The sequence below is a fragment of the Scatophagus argus genome, chromosome 18 (genome assembly GCF_020382885.2).
Source record: "Scatophagus argus isolate fScaArg1 chromosome 18, fScaArg1.pri, whole genome shotgun sequence".
Lineage (NCBI taxonomy): Eukaryota > Metazoa > Chordata > Actinopteri > Scatophagidae > Scatophagus > Scatophagus argus.
Genome location: NC_058510.1, coordinates 10,452,969 through 10,465,139, shown reverse-complemented (window position 1 = coordinate 10,465,139; position 12,171 = coordinate 10,452,969). Strand labels below are relative to the sequence as shown.

General features: G+C 39.1%; 1 long non-coding RNA gene across 2 annotated transcripts in view; it reads right to left on the bottom strand.

The window, feature by feature from the left end:
• The window catches only part of LOC124049914, a 74,210-nt gene that overhangs the window by 21,757 nt on the left and 40,282 nt on the right, over positions 1-12,171 (bottom strand). The window contains exons 3-4 of one of the 2 annotated variants that reach the window (XR_006841503.1): positions 7,783-7,909; positions 3,777-3,825 (exon numbers count right to left, since the gene is read on the bottom strand). This is a non-coding gene — a long non-coding RNA (uncharacterized LOC124049914). Of the gene's footprint in view, positions 1-3,776; positions 3,826-7,782; positions 7,910-12,171 lie in introns of those variants that run through there. The other variant, XR_006841501.1, reaches the window with a different exon arrangement.

Here is a 12,171-nt window from a genome sequence, read left to right as displayed (position 1 = left end):
ACATCTCTGGCGTTGTGCTCATTGACAGCTAATTTCCCTCCGGAGAGCAGCAGAACAAATCACAGCTATGTATCTGGGATTAAGGATGGAGGTGTTATCTCCCTGTTTTAGGGCTAAAAAACAAAAACAGCAAAATGGCCAAAGTGAAAATGCAGATGAGCTTGGATATGAGTGACACAGCTATACAAGTTTGTTTTTGATAACGACTTCCAAAGGATGTCTCAAACCTAACAGCATCAATCACCATTTTGGTTTGTCTAAATTCAGCATTGATGGTTTTATGGATCACTGAGTAAGACTGTTGTTTTTACTCTTGATATGAACTTCCATCGTGGTTTGTAATCCGGCCTGTGGTGGTGGTGGTGTCTTCTGGGGGGTGGGGGGTGGGGGCACTAGTGTTAACCACCAGAGTGAAGGAGGTGTGACTGCCAATCTGAACTGCCTGGGGCCTGCTGGTGGGGAAGTCCAGTATCCAACTGCAAAGCTGTTATTTTCAAAGTGTGTGAAGACTGAGCAGACAGCAGTGGATATGGTATCCTCTGCAAATCTGAGGGTCCTGAATGCAAACTGGTAAGGATCCACCACCATCAAACTTATGAATAAATCATGGTGATGTACTTGCAGAAAAAAAAAAATATATATACATATATATATACATATATATATATACATATATATATATATCTCACCCAGCATCATCAAAGCAGAATGCAGTCACAAAATAACTGCAAAACATACACTCTCCTCTTTCTAGTTACCCATTCGCTGTCACTCTACATGCAATCTCACTGGACCAATTTTAACATGTACAAGTGACTCTTAGAAATTCTCCTGAGACAGTGGAAGAATAATTACCACTTCTATTCCGGGGTGAACGATAAAGCAGTTGTTCAGGAATTCTCAAGTGGCCTCCTAGTGCTGAGAGCCAACACGCTCCAACTTTAAATGTGATAAGGCAGCAATTGATTTGCATGATCCACTTACAGTGTTCAAACTCAGAACAATATGAAACTCAAATCACTTTGAGACTGTAAAGAATGACTTGCCTTTCACTGTAGATAAATTAATGAACCAGCTGTATCTTCCCTTTTGAGAGTATGCAGAAAGAATAGTAGTTTTCATTACATCAGTAATACATCGCAACGATAACAGGCACTTTAAAACATGTATCTGAAGACTGAATGGTAACCCCAACCCTATAACAACCATACACTTTATAATTCTTTCTGTTTCAACATCTTCTTTCCGAAAGCCTGTTACCATGAATAGACCATTTTCATCATGCTGATTAGGAGGACAGATATTAGTTCTCAGGCTTACCATGTGATGATTGTCCCAGACAGTTGTCGTGTTTGAATATATTAATTCAGATCAAAGTTATGTCCCTGGCTATGGGAACAGCACATGCATCAACCACAGATTCGCTTTCTCCTTGGGGAGGGGAAGTGGCCATTAGTCAAGAAAATGATTTGATCACTTCTGTCAATGGAGGCGTTGAGAACAAGCTAGTTGCATCACTGAGCACCACAAGGGGCATTAACCTCGATCACATTGCCTTTCCAGGGAGCTTTCATGTTTACTTTGTAGCCCAAGAATAGCAGCTCTTGTAGCGATGCATTTTGGCTGATGTTTTAGTTACTTCCTGTCTCTGCATCTCAGTGTGATGCTGCATCACTTGGCAGTAGCCCACAGAAATGGGCTAAAAAAACTCAGCAGGACATAGAAAAAGGCTTGTATTCCATTTAAGCCTTATAGCCAGAAAAGTAACCTTGTAAGATTTTCAATGTAACCCAGCCAACATTCTCAGTCATTGTAAAGAAATGGTGGAATGAGGAACATTTAACCTGTAATGTGTACCCTGTTTGGCTCGGTGTTGTGGTCCTTTAATTTTCATTTTTTCTTTCCAGGTCAGAGGTTTTGTTTTGGTTTCTGAAGCCTGTTTGGAAATGAAAGCTCCCAGTGCTGCAGAAAGTGAGGTGCTGTACAAAAATGTAGAGGGACACTGCCACCATGCTTTCACAGCATAAAGAGGCAGATGGTTTCTCTGAGTGAATAATCAGTGTCTATTTAAAAAATGCATTCTTGTTTGGTCAAAGAAATTGTGCGCAAAGTGAGTGGTCGCTGTTCGGTTTTCATCCAGCATGTGAATCCTTGGTCTTTAGCCTCTCTAGCATAAGCTGACTTATATTTTGGTCTCCCAGGTCACCACTTCCATTAACTATTGGCGCTCTGTAAGATTAGACCAGAAAACTTTGAAATGTGTTCTGGGCAATTTCAAATACTAGTTTGATACTTTGGGCGGAAATTTGCTTTCAAGACCACATTCGTCTCTACATTTAATATTGCATTCAAAGCTGCTTTTGTTGTTCCTGAAGGAAAATTTTGAGGCAAGCAAGCCAAGCATGCAAAAAGAAGTACACAATTCACTGACACTCATGAAAAACTAAAACTAATCTAAATATATGACATCTGTTAGGATAGGTCAAAAGTGTAAGGTCATTTATTAGCCTGTATTAGTCAAGTTAAACTTACCATCTCTTGTACTTTAACTGTTCATAAGTTTAATAGCTTCAGCAATAAAACCAAACCTCTATTTATTTTACAAGCAACCTATCTAAAGCTTATTCCTGATGGCAGCAGTTTACAGTTGTCATAGAGGACATGTGTGGGGTCGTTGATCTTGTAGTCTTTTTTAAGGGTTTGTTTAGCATGAAGTTAACATTAATCTTTGGGTTTTGCAGTCATTTCTTGTTGCATTGACAAATGGATGTAAACCAGCAAATAAGTGAAAGGTGAAATACTTTAACTTAAAGTGAAATAATATAAAGATACAGGGTACCATAAAGATAAAAAATAAACCAGGGGAAACAAATGGCCTGGCTTCAAAAGTGACAAAATCTGCCTTCCAACACCTCTAAAGCTCATTAACACGTTACATATAAAACAAGAATCTTTGTGCTAAGCAAAGCTAACCATGTTCAGGCTGTAGCTTTGTATTTATTGGACTTTCTACGAGACAGGTATATTTCCCACAATGCTGAATTCCCTTTTTGCTTCAAAGTTGCTTTTCAATGGCATCCTTTTAAAAGGTTGAATTGAATTTAAGTTAATTCAACCTTTAAAGGTTCAATTCAACCTTTAAAGAAAAGGTTGAATTGAATTAAGTCAATTGTGAATTCCCTACATGAGCACAAGCTGCTGTCATTCACATGTCACATCCCTGCTCAGGATGCCGAGGTTGACCTTCTCATCAGGACAGGGTTGCACAATGAAGGACAAGAAATTGGTGTCCCATTAACACAGCCCGGGCTCTATAGGTTCCAAATCAATGGGGAGAACTTGCTTTTATGTTAGAGCCCCAGATGATTTACTGTTGCCATAAATGTGCTTTCAGTGATATTGCAGAGCTCAAAGGAATTTATATTCCAAATGAATTGTCCATCAAAAAAATCGCTTAATCTCGTGAGAGTTTTGCATCAGTGGGCAATGAGAGGCATTTGTCGAGGAATCCATTAATTTCCTCACACTATTCCACAATATGCGAAACAGGTTTACTGTCCAATTATTCAAAATTTAAAACAAAAGCTTTATTAAGATTCTGTTATACAGATAAAATGTATTAAATATCATTGTCTGATGAATGCGATTAGGCGTGTTGGACTAAATCAGAAACAATATCTCCAACGAGTACACACACAGTATTTTGATAACAGTTTTAAACAATAAATATGTTACAATAAAAACATTTTACATAACTGATTCTTTCCTCACTCTTTTTTTCTTCCTCTTTCTCTCATGCACAAAACTATGACAGCAACAGAAAATCTAAAAGATAGAAGGATGTAAAAATAGACCATATTAGCTAATGATGTATGCCATCAAATACGGAAATACAGATCAACTATTAGCACCAACTAAACTTTATTGTCTAATTCACCTGCTCCTTCTCGCTTTGTAGCCTCAAAAGTTCATGAAGTGAGGTGTGATGCAATCTGACCCCGCCTGAACTTGTGGCAGTCGGCCATCAAAAGCTTCGCACTTCACTTTCCTTCTCTTTCATCTCTCACCTATCTCTCCTGCAGCCTGGTCAGAGATTATCAGCGCACACACAAGGGGGACCGGAACATAACCCAGCACAGCAGGAAAGTGAAGGTTAAGTACAATTTTTGCAGGAGTGGATGCTGATAATATACTGCTACCTGCTACATTTATATGACTGTTTCAAATGCATTAACTGGATACAATATTAGCAGTCAGTGTAGCTTCTCCACTCCAGAGATGTCTCCCTCCTCCCTCCCTCCCTGCTCCTGTCTGTTGCTCGGCATGTAAGCAGCCTCCCTCTGCTGTCTCTGCACACAGGGAGGAAGGAGATTTGGGCGGTCAGGAGCCAGTGTTTTCTCCCTCAACGAGAACATGACTAAGACTAATAGCGCTTAGTGATGCGTTGCGGCTGTCTGCACTGTTGTGCACAACAACACTGATTAGATTACTTCTCTGACTAATGGCCACTTCCCCTCCCTTAGAGGAGAAAGTGAATCTCTATCTTATAGTCACTCTTCCATTCAGCCCTGGTTTTTTCCACCACTTCTTTACCTATAGTGCATCCATCTTGACTCAGAAAACGCAGAAATCATTAAAACTTTATTTGATATCTGGCATAAATTCAGCAAAATGTTGGAAACCAAGAAACAGTGTCTGTGTACCTTGGGGAACCTGCAGAGAAGTGAGTAAGCGTCAGTGTTATCTGCAGCTGAGAACTAAACTACAGTGCTGTGTTTAGCCCTTTCCTTAATGGTCCTAAATGCTCACATGGGATCAGTATTCCCTGCAGAGTCCGGAGAGCCTCATTGTCCTTGCACCCTAACTTTTATTCTTTATTCCCGAGTTTTTCTTTGCCACAACATAACCCCAACCATTTTCTCATGGGCAGCTTCCAACACTTTTAACAAGCATTTCAGCTGCAGTTCCTTACCTTACTGAAATACCACAACTAGTGAATTAAACATAAACAAACCTTGAAGACATAAAGTAACATGTAGTGGTAGTAGTAAGATGGAATATGCTTAAGAATGCGGTCTAATACACATCTCCAATTAATGTGATGACTGCAGACGGCGGAAGTCTAAAATCTAACCTTGACTTAAAAGATTCAACAGGAATAAGAGTCCACAGCTATGCTAACAGTACTGTGACGGTGTGTTTTGGCACAATGGTGCTGTGAGCTAGATGCCAGAATCAGCATACCAACACTGCTACACAGCTAACATACTAATGTTGAGCACATATAAAGCCTACCATGTTCACCATCTTAGTTTAGAGTTAAGATTAGTTTAGTTATAATGCAAGCATTTGCTATTTATTAGAAAAAAAATAATGAAAAACAGGTACGAAAAAACATGTTATGATGGCGACCTGAAGGGCGAGTACTAACATAGATTAAACTTTTTGGGACTCTACTCTGTAAAATGTCTATATATGCTTTGTATGTGTTAATATCCTCTAATCAGTGGTGGCCTTCATCTTCGTTTGGATATCAGGGAAACTGTGCTCATTTTCGAATGAAGACTGACTCCTCATTCAACAGAAGTTTATGCAACAGTTTACCAATGTGTTTTAGATTCTTTTTAGATCATTCCATGATAAACAGCACGGTTATGACCACACACACACACATACACACACACACACAATGGAGAGCCTCTCAGCCAGCTAGCTCAGCTACAACACTGGTACCTCACAGGAACTTTTACATATGGCCTTGATTGTGCTTCTGACTGTGGAAGCTCCAGTGGACTCCCCTGTATGGACATGGAGAGTTTGACAGCAGCTGCTCATGGCTGGTTAGCTCTGACTACCAGCTGGCCCTTCCTGCTACAATGAACAATGGTCAGTCACTGTCTCCACACCTCCTGTGTCACACTGCCACAAGGCCACACACCCTAAAGTTTTTAAATCTGCTGGAAGAGAGGTGACTGATCGTGGTGTGCAGGAAGGGATCACCAATGTCAGTAAGATTCATTCTCTGGGGACCTTTAAAGTTTGTAGAAAGCTAAAGAATCAATAAAGCTACAGAAATATTTCAGTCTGAACCAAACTGATTGACCAACTGACCCAACTGTCTTCATCCATATGGCCAAGCCGCTATCATAGCTAAAAATTTGTGAACTGCAAGAAATCATGTTGTTTTGGCAGCACCAAGCCTGAATCATTTGGAACAGCTTTGAAGCCATGTGCTGTCTGGGAGTCAACAACATTTGGTAATTACAAAGGGGATGTGAATCCTAATTGTTACACACATAAAGCATACACAGTCAGGACATTTGGCCCCCGGGCAGGCATTAGTTTCCCCCGCTGACAGATTACTTTCTATTTGTCTATTCTCTTCTGTAATCCCAAATGTAGCTCCCCCTCACTGCTTGCATGGACAAATAAGCCTTACGGTGTTTACACACACAACAACTTTGTCCAAACACACATGGCTCCTGTCGGCTCGACAGATGGATGCTTCTCCTCTGCAAAGTGACGCGGTTTTAATGAGAAAACAAGTTGACACGATCAATGAGGTGTGATGGCAGGATGCCTTCAAAATCTGGAAATCATTGATCAAAATTTGATCGCGTGTTTTCAGTCGCCTGACAGCCTTAAGGTCTGATTTTGAAACACAATCATTGCTTGTCACTGACGGTCATCGAGGGCTCTAATTTTCACTCCATTATGAATGAGTTTGTTGTTTAATGAGAGACATCTTTCTCAGTTCCAGTGTATTATCACCAGTAAGCTTGTTGGTAGAGTGGACACATAGTGCTGGTTTGGCAGGAAATAAACAGGAAAATGGCCTACCAAAATGGACCCATTTACTATATGGGAGTCTATCTGACCACCATCTGCCATAGCCCAGAATAGACGGTTGTGGGTGTGTGTGTGTGTGTGTGTGTGTGTCTGAGTGTGTGTACATTTCTGTGCAAATGTTTGGTGTCTCCATCTGATGTTTGCTCAGTTAATCAATAGAGGTGATGCTGTTCTCAGATGACATATAGTCCAGGCATCACTATCTCCTCACCCTAATCAGATTAACAGTGAATACCATCTATGTACACACTGGCCTCCTGGCCAGGATTTGGAGCTACGAGATGCTGTCAGCCTCACCACAGAGGAAGAACAAGAACACTGTCTGAAAACTGCAAGTCTGTTGGGAGCTTTGTCCAAACAACACCAGATTTTCATGATAAGAAAGCAATTACACAACCTTTACACACTGAATTCATGTTTTCTGTAAGTCAAACACCGTCAATATTACAAGTCTCCATAATGCAGGTGAGTGCTATCTCACAGGAAGTTCGTCTCTGCTCCAGAAATGCATAAATGTGCAGCAAAGATTTTATTCAAACTGGCAAACAGCTGAATGCAAACATTAGCTGCAATCATGGAAGTCATTTCTTTGATTTCTATCTGTGAGAGACAATTCTGCAGAGGATAGTGGCATCAGTGTGTATGAGTATTATTTCCAATGGGTAATAGAAAACACTTGCGCTCCTCAACATTTGGAATTGTTTCAGATTTCTCTTCCTGCCTCCTCACCCATGTAATACCATTCTCTCATAATCACTTGAGGATTTAATTTCACAGAAAGGATTCAAAACAAATGCATCCGGCAGCCGTTTGCCATTCACCAGATTCATCAGTCTCCTCCTTATTGAAAATCATTCTGTGAGGCCTCCCTGCTCTCCATAAATCCATTTAATTTACTGAACTGGCTCCTCTGAGTGTTTTTTTTTTTCTTACCTTGTATTCCTGACAGGTAGTCCCTGCAGCCAAGCTTTCATCCTGGGAGATAACAATATGAAATCCATCAAAGTTCAGCCGGTCTCAGCCTCTTCACCCAGGTGTGATTTCACCTGTTGTGGAGCATCTGGTTGGGCGGGAGAAAGGTAAAAACATGTGAGTTACGAAACAAATGAGGTAAGAGAGCTGCACACAGTAATGAAGTCATTACAATGCTGGTGATCCCTTGAAGAGGTGGAAACATGCGTAGTTTTTCTTTTGTCAAGGGCTCTCAGAAATTCCATTGACCCATGCTTCTGTATGTGACATCTTTTTTTTTTGTCTGTCTTTGGACTAGTTTATCTACTTTAAACGGTAAAAACTGATTCATGGGCTTACTGGTTAAAATTAGGTGAATTACAGCTGCAGTGTTAATTTGCATACTGCAGTATTTAAATAGATAATATTGGTCTCACAACCTTAACATTATTTTCTATTTTACAATCTCACATTCACATCTGCTGGCAAATGAAAATAAAAGAGGCGCTGAATTAGACACATTTTCTCAAAAAGTTAATTTTTCACAGATAAGTGCCTCTTTTTCAGTCCTAATCACATATCAAGAGTTGGCAATGACTTTTTCTCGCTTTTCTACATTAATTATGGATTCTCTAGTAATTTTCATTAATTACAGAAATGCCTGCAGTTAATCATCATTATTCTCTTTGGGTATTTGGGTTATTTTCTGTATTCAAAGGTCGAGGAACTTGTGCATGCTGATAAGAAATCATCACAGAAATCGTTCCAACACTATGGGCATGAATAGAAAACAGATTTTGGAGAAGAATTAAAAACGGAGAAATGCTCTGTGGCAGTTTAGATGACTATTAATTTGACCTCTCTGCATCAGTGGTGTGTATGTGTGTGTGAATGAGACAGAGCTGATTCATAATAGTGTTCGCTAATGTTTGGTCCATGCAGTTACATTCTTAGATGAGCAGAGGATGTGCTGTATTATAGCATAAAGTTTTCTAGCTTACTTTCAACAGGGTCTGCATAGCTTGTCGTTTCACTTGCCATAAATTTGGTAGTAGTAGGTAGGTAAATGTCGTACAACTTGGATTTAATGCCAATTACAGTGCTAAATCGGTCACACCGTGAAACAGCAGGCTCGGCACACAAGCTACCCAGCCGTCGTGCTAGCTGAGTCTGAACTAACTGTGAGTCTGAACTAACTGTGTGACTGATCTGTACATCTTTTTCAAACCAGAAAATAAAGGACAGGAAAGCAAGAGAGGCCACACATGCAACTCTCCTAAAACACATGTTGACAATGTCCTTAAGATTGCAATTTGAAATATTAAATAATTTAAAATTCAAAATGTAAGAAAAGCTACATTTTTTATGTCTAGTGTATAGGCAAATAATATTCAGATGAGGTGGAGGTCTTTTTTCCCCAACTCGAGAGACACAGAGCATTGGTAGTCAGACAACTAAAAATCACCTGAAAACCAACAATCAAGCAACAAAAAGAATTAATTAAAAAACCTAAACTAAACTAAGCTAAATTTTTAAAAAAATTACATATTAAAGCTTTAAAATCTCTAAGGAGAATAAAAGAATAAAGCTTGAGGGCAGATTGCAGTTCATTCCATGAAAAAGGTGCATTGTAGCCTACCTGAAACCAATTCTGCCATTTGTGACTAATGTATTTAGGTTTTAATACAAAGTATCATAACAACAATAATTAATGGTTTGAGTCTCATAATAATATTCACTAGTGCACCATTTTTCACTGTGCTGTGAGTCAGCAACAGCAAGCTACTCGTATGGCCTGAAGAATAAAACTGATTCAATGCAAAATAGGATTTTTGACTAAGCTGCATGACATAACCAAGCCAGCTTTATTCAGTCACATCATTTCACAAATTGTGCTTTGTGTTATGCAATATTATAGATGCAGCGCACTTACTTTGTTGCAATTAGTTAGTGCCAGACTGTCAGATATAAAAGAACCAAACCCAAAATCTACTCATGTCCGTTTTGGCCAAACAGTCTTTTAATAATATAAGTGTAAGAAATGAGTCCTGTCCTCCTGTGACACTACCTCTCTGCATAACTTAACAGGCTGCGCTGCCTTTGATCCACCCTTAAATAGCAGCAAACAGATATTTAAGGGTGCAGGGTGCTGCTACTTTATGAACTAAGTAAAGTTCATAAAATGTTTGATGATCATGTTAATGTTGGTTATGCCTAAAACAAAAATAAAGAGAATAAGAAAAATAAAGACAAATGTGTTTTTATACATACAGTACGGTCAAACATGGTAAAACAAAAAGAAAAATATCAAAAAGGCAAGATCTACTTCTGTGCGTATGACTGTTTTCAGATGCAGACATTTGCATAAAGAACAAAAATGGCTTGTGTCAATAAGCATCAACCATACAATGGCACACTCTGGCATCTCACACCCTATTGTTCTCCTGCACTAATCTAGGGCTTGGACTACGGCTGCAGATTAATTCCAATTTTCCTCTAATTAGCATATTTGATTATGCAAAGAAACTCTCTTGACTTTGCTGGGCTTCCTAAGAGCCTCTATTAATTTCGAGGAATACTCCAATCACAATTAAATGATAAATGGTTAAGTGGTGCATATGAGAATCACAGTGAGTCTTGTTTAGATGCAAGGGGTTTTTTTTCCCCCCTCTGTAATGAATTGCTCTGAATTAGCATGAAAGGTCACATCCGCAACGGGTCGAGGATTTTGGCACTCTCCAATGCATGATGATTGCTGCTTTACATAAATCATGAAGTCCTTCAAACTGTGTGGAGATGAAACAATATTCCCCTCTAAATAATTTCCTCTGTAAACAAACTTTTCCTCGCAATTTGTGGATCTGCAAGCCTATTTTTTTGTGTTGTTTGTGTATCAGTTTCTTGACGTCTTTGTGTATCAGTTTCTTGACGTCTTAGGACTGACATCCTAATGCTAATAAGACATTTTTAAAAACTCTCGGTCTCATTTAACTAGATAAACTTTTTTTTTTTTTTTCTGGTAAGTTAAAAAATAACAGCAAACATAAGCCCCCCAAAACTCTTTTCACATTATCAGAATCAGTTTTATTTGGCAAGTACCAAGGCTAAATTGCTGAAAACAAAAAAGTTAAGGAATATACATTAATCATATTGTACCATACATATCCAATGTGCAATAATTCTGTAAACACGTGTAGCCTAAGTGTCCTGTAAGTCCTAACAATACAACTAAAGAAAAAAATATGTGCTGATTTTCTGATAATCAAAGGTTAATGCTGTCCAATTTACTTGAGGCAGATTAAACCAGTAGATACCAGTAGATATTGGTTTAATCTCCCTCAAGAAGCTGTTTTCTAAATTCATATGGAAAAAAAATATCAACACTGCTTTGCTACGCACCTCTCGAGTCTCATTCAGACACACCATGTACTCTTAAGAATCCATGTATGATTCACAAAGCCTTCCTACCACAAACGCTTTCTTTGTCGCTTTGTATGTTATGTTATAGACGTGCTCTGATCGTCTCATATTGACAGGGATGTGTTTGCACTGAAAGTACATTATTTACAGCTGAAATAATGCAAGAGCACAGTTTATACATCTGTCATCTATAGCATAGACCAGCAAAACATAGATTTTGTCTTTTATAAATGATGGGATTCAGTTGTATACAATTCCTAAAGCTCATTGTGTGTGGTTCAGCCAAAGGTTGCAGTAATCCCCCAGTAGGCCAGAGACGCTTATCTTCCTTTAAACGTTGTATTGAACAGCCTATGGGGAGGAAATACATTTGCTTGTTCCTCCCCAGACAGCCTTTTGTGCTTTGAACATGAACATTGGAAAAAGAGCACAATGCAGAACTATCTTACATTGCATAAGGAATGTTCTCCATTGTTCTATTAATCAACAGCTTGTAATTGCTGTTTCTTATTCAAGGCTGGCGAGTAACGAACGAGAAGACGGCTGTAGGCAACAGCCAAATGAAAAACAAGATGCAAAGATAAGAGCCTACAGGTGGAATAGCAGCCAGACAAATAGTCCCTAAGTGAGGCTCTAGACTCAACATGAGCTAAAGAACAGTTTGGAAAATGAGAAAACTGCAGCTTCAATATACTTTACCACCACATGTGAGCCTGTTGCATCTTATTCATAAAAGAGTGTTGGCATTTTGAACTGCAACAATGATTATCAGCTGAGGAAATCATTTCACCACAAGGGATATTTAGTGCAGGAGCTCCTGGAGCTTTCAGTCACATCACATGGTCTTCATAACCCAGAGGGAGTTTACCCAGTTGTTATGAAAATGTAGATGTCAGGTTTTTTTTTCTTTGGCAATGAACGCCATAAATATGACTTTGTTTTTGTAAGGTT